The 4,635-nt window shown below is 38.0% G+C and overlaps 1 non-coding gene across 1 annotated transcript; it reads left to right on the top strand.

The window, feature by feature from the left end:
• The first annotated feature begins 4,172 nt into the window (after positions 1-4,172).
• LOC122039162 lies at positions 4,173-4,278 on the top strand. The gene has a single exon (XR_006128052.1). It is a non-coding gene; the product is annotated as a small nucleolar RNA R71 (small nucleolar RNA).
• The last annotated feature ends 357 nt before the right edge of the window (positions 4,279-4,635 follow it).

Here is a 4,635-nt window from a genome sequence, read left to right as displayed (position 1 = left end):
TTCGGTTTCGTTGTGGTGGAAACTGATGTATCATGTTCTATTTTTTCCTAATTGTCAATCAACATACCTTCGCCAGAACTTAAAGCTACTATCCTTAAGTACTAAAAAGAGAAGATCCCTGTGAAATCCTGTTACGGTTAACCCCTGTCACTAGGGTGCCTTAGTAGATCACAAGAATACAAATCTAATCGGTATCATTAGAGATAGAGATAGGAGTTTGGTTTGGTCTCTTACTTCCTTGTGGAGAAGTTGCCTCTTCTTTCAAGGGAATATCCTAGATGTCTGTGAATAGATTACCCCTGCCACTATGGCCCCTCGAGTGTACGATCTAAGATATTCTCTTTACGAAATTAACAATTCCTACACAATCGATCAATATAATGAGATAATCTCAGCAAGTCTCGTGCATATCAAATAGAAACAAAGCAAGCAAAGATCATCCAATAAGTAAAGGTATAAACATGAGTCTTACATTAAACCCTATCCAAAACTACTACCTACATCCATAGAAAATGAGATCTACTCCATTGTGAGGGAAGAACAACCCCAAAACATAAAGTAAAGCATACTTACAACCCTTGATGTGAGGAGAAGGGGAAGAAGATATGCTTGCCGAGGTTTCTGATGTCTTGGGGATGCCTCCTTGCTCTGAAGATGGATGGAACGTCAAGGGACGGCAGTGGATGAAGCTCTAGGGTTTCCCCCAAAGGGGAGAACCCTTTCCCGATGAGAGGGACGAAATCCCGAACCAAAGATGCCCAAGAATAGGGTTCTTGACCCTTTTATCGGCTAGGGCACAGGCGCCGCACGACCCGTGTCACGGCTGTGCGAGATCCGCACGACCAACACTTTCCTCCCTTTCGGTTGAGTGGCATGGCCGTGCGAGATTGCACAGTCGTGTCTTCCTTCTACTCTGGCTGTGCTGCACGGCCGTGCCAATTGGCACGATCGTGTCTCTTTTCTGCTTTGGTTACATCGCACGGCCATGTGAATTGACATGGCGGTGCCTTCCTTCTGCACTAGTTATACCGCATGGCCGTGCGAATTGACACGGCCGTGCCTTCCTTCTGCTCTGGTCGTGCAGAATTGTATCAAAGCCGTGTAGATCATTTTAGCACATCTTAACGTGGTATTATTGAGTTGAGGTCTTCATCAAAGTTGTAGATCTTGACATTATCTACAATTTGATATAAAGAATAGCCCAAAACTCCAACTGAGAAGAAAGTTATATCCATTTTGGTTTTAGTCTGTAGTGCAAAAATTTCACACGGCCTGGACACGACACCTTGGAAGCTCTAGACTCCACTTAAGCTTTGTTTTTGCTCCAAATCGTGTCCTGTCAATAAGAAAACATATAAAGAGTAGATCTCCGAATAAAAGAGTATTTATGCTGAATATATACTAAGAGAGGTGAACATGGACAGAATATACGTGAATAAAGTAAGTGAATGTGCGTCAAAACATGTATAAATGACCATTAGATCTACGCACATCACACCCCCAGACTTAAACCTTTGCTTGTCCTCAAGCAAAACCCACAATCTAGATTTATGTGTCTAGATAACATGTAATAATCCCTAATGAATCAATATAAACCTATCATATAGTTTCATTGATGAACATGATATAAAAATTATTCGAGTGTGGCCTAAGTAGAAGTTCTCCGTGCTCAATATAATAAGTGGCCTAACTTTTTCAAGTATCAATCTCTAAGCCTAGTCAATTTTTCATTTAACCATGTTCCTCATACTTCCGACGATAGGCACTTACCTGCCATACGCAAGGTTCGTTCCACTCAAAAATGCTATGTATCATCTACACAAGGTCTCAAAGGAATACTCAATATCAAGAGAAACATAACATTCATTTCTCCAGTAACCTAACTCGGTCTCAAAGGGGTGAATTGCTAGTTTCTACTCACGATAACTATTTTTTATCCCTTATGTTTTTTCTTCTTTCTTTTTTTTTATTATTTGCAAAGTATTAAACTTGAGCAAACTTTCATCATTTTATTTTTTTTAAAATTTTTTTTGGGATTGATTTTTTCAAATGAGCTTACATGATCTGAGTTTATCCAGTAACCAAAATGTAGTTGAGAAGTCACCATAGAAGCAAGAGTACTAGTCCAGTTTTATGAATCATGACTATTTTCAAAAATATCTACTATCAAAGTCAAGCATAATGTGAAGAGATCCTAAAATTAGGCCAACATTCAAATTCTTCTAGTAATTATAATGTTCACTTCATGCTATTATGGATAGAAAAACATAGATCAATAGACATACTAGCATACCAAATCACACAACATAAATATCTAGATGTAACGTGCTAGTATTTTGCATTAAGGAACAAACAATCATGATGTGATGAATGATGCAACTAGGAAAAATTTCTTATGCAAAAGAAATAAGCAAGAACTAAACTAAGCCAAATGCATTTAATGCATCCCCCCAGACTTAAACTTTTCATTGTCCCAATGACAACTAAAAATAATGTGGAGGAGATTAAAAGTAAGAGAAGTTATCAAATGATGTGTGCCAAATGCCCATGTCATTAACTTCTCCATCATGTAATTGCACTCCTCCTAATCTTTGAGTCCTATAAAATAAAATTGACAACAAAAATTAAGTAGAGGATACATGCTTATTATGAGGAAAGAAATGAAAACAAGAAATAACTAAAGACATAAATAAAATAAGAAAGAACTTGGGTCGCCTCCCAAGAAGTGCTTGTTTATGGTCATTAGCTCGACCACCTTATTAGATTCAACGAAATCTCGCTCTTGGAGGGGTAATATATTTCAACACCCCCCTCCCTACCAAGGGCTCTTATTATGGAGAGAGCTTTCATCAAAGGAGCTACAGAGTAAAGTATAACTCTCTCTATCTTCGTCTTCTTTGAAGTTCTTTCAGGTGGTCGAAGACGGTTCAGTCTGAGCTTCCAAATATAGCTCCATGAAATCTGAAATTTCTAAATATGTGGATGTGACTTCTGAATCTTGTATTGGCTCTAGCTCTGGCTCAAGTGGTGGTGCCTCTAAAAGTGATGATTCTTGGGGCTTTGCTTCCATTGCACAAGTCCCTACACATTGGTCCACAACATGTTCAATCCTTGCAACTCTCATAATCTCAGAAGGTTGTGTGGATAAAGGAGGTGATTCTGGAGATGCTGCTTCCACAACACAGCGCCCTACACTTCCTTTCATAACATCATCATCAACACAAGCATCAAAAAATAAGCCAACATCAATATCCTTAGTGGGAAAATCATCTATAGGAGAATCACTAACTTCATTTGCAGTTTTAAGTTGATCTACCACATCACATTCATTGTCTGAAAATTCAATTTCATCATAACACCCTGTAAACCCAGAAGGTAAATTTGAAAATTTATTATTCACTGCATTATCATCACAATCCTCATCTGAAGAGTCCTTATCTTCATATACATCCAGAAATCTACACTCAACCATATTAGTGTCATAGAATTTGCCAAAGTCTTCGTTTTTATTGACCCACACTAGCCTTTGTGGAAAAGGAACCTTTAGTGAAGGTCTCAGGAAAGGTACTTCCTTTTACCCATACTCCTTTTTAGCTTGCGGAGGAGATCCAACTTGCTTATCTAGTGTTGGTGTGATCAATCGTTGAGGAAAAGGTACTTGTGGCCTTTGGGAACTTCCTAGAGTAATAGAATTGAGTTCTTGTGATTTTCTATTGTTCTTCTCCTCAATTCTGTACAAGTCATTTCTCAGAAGTTCTTCATGATTCTTGCCACTTCTCAACTTAATATCACTGCCATTTTCATTAGATCTTGTTTGTGTAAGAGGAAGGTCTTCTTTGAACCATTTTGAAACTATGCTATTAATCTTTTCCCCCAAATGTTTGAACTCCTCATTCTATGACTTGTGAATTTCAACATTTTTGGGTGGTTGAACTACATTTTGTTTGACAGGCTCTCTTGCATTTACGGCTTGCACTTCTTGAACTTTTGAGGGAGATTCCATCCAACTTTTGTTCGACCATTCATGGAGGTTTAATGTTACTTAATCAATTAATGTATATACTTCATCTACACTCTTGTTCATAAAAGAACCTCCAGCTGATGAATCTAACAAACACTTATCTGAGAAAGAAATTCTCCTATAGAATATGTGCAGGGTCAGCCATTTTTCCAAACCATGATGAGGGCACTGTCTTTGTAGGCTCTTGAATCTGTCACATGCTTCAAATAATAATTCTCCATATGCCTGAGCAAAATTTGTGATGTAATTCCTCATATAAATTGTTCTATTTGTAGGAAAAAAATGATTCAGAAATCACTTCTCCAATTGTTCCTAACTTGTGATGCTTTGAGGACGAAGAGAATATAACCAAGTCCTTGCTTTATCCTTAATACTGAAAGGAAATGTCATCAATCGAACTGCATCCGCTGAGACACCCTCACAATTCACCATATCACAAAGCTCTAGAAATGTCTCATGGTGCAGATAAGGACTTTCTGATGTTTCTCCAAATTTGTGACCTTATATCATGAAAATTAACTCTGGGTCTAGTTGGAAACTTTCTGCTTCAATATGAGGTTGCACAATGGGAGATAAAAATCTTACAGAAATGGGTGCAGAGAAATCTCTTAAGG

Source organism: Zingiber officinale, chromosome 1A, assembly GCF_018446385.1.
Source record: "Zingiber officinale cultivar Zhangliang chromosome 1A, Zo_v1.1, whole genome shotgun sequence".
NCBI lineage: Eukaryota > Viridiplantae > Streptophyta > Magnoliopsida > Zingiberales > Zingiberaceae > Zingiber > Zingiber officinale.
The sequence above is the reverse complement of the archived record's forward strand: the minus strand, read 5'-3'. Positions and strand labels throughout refer to the sequence as shown.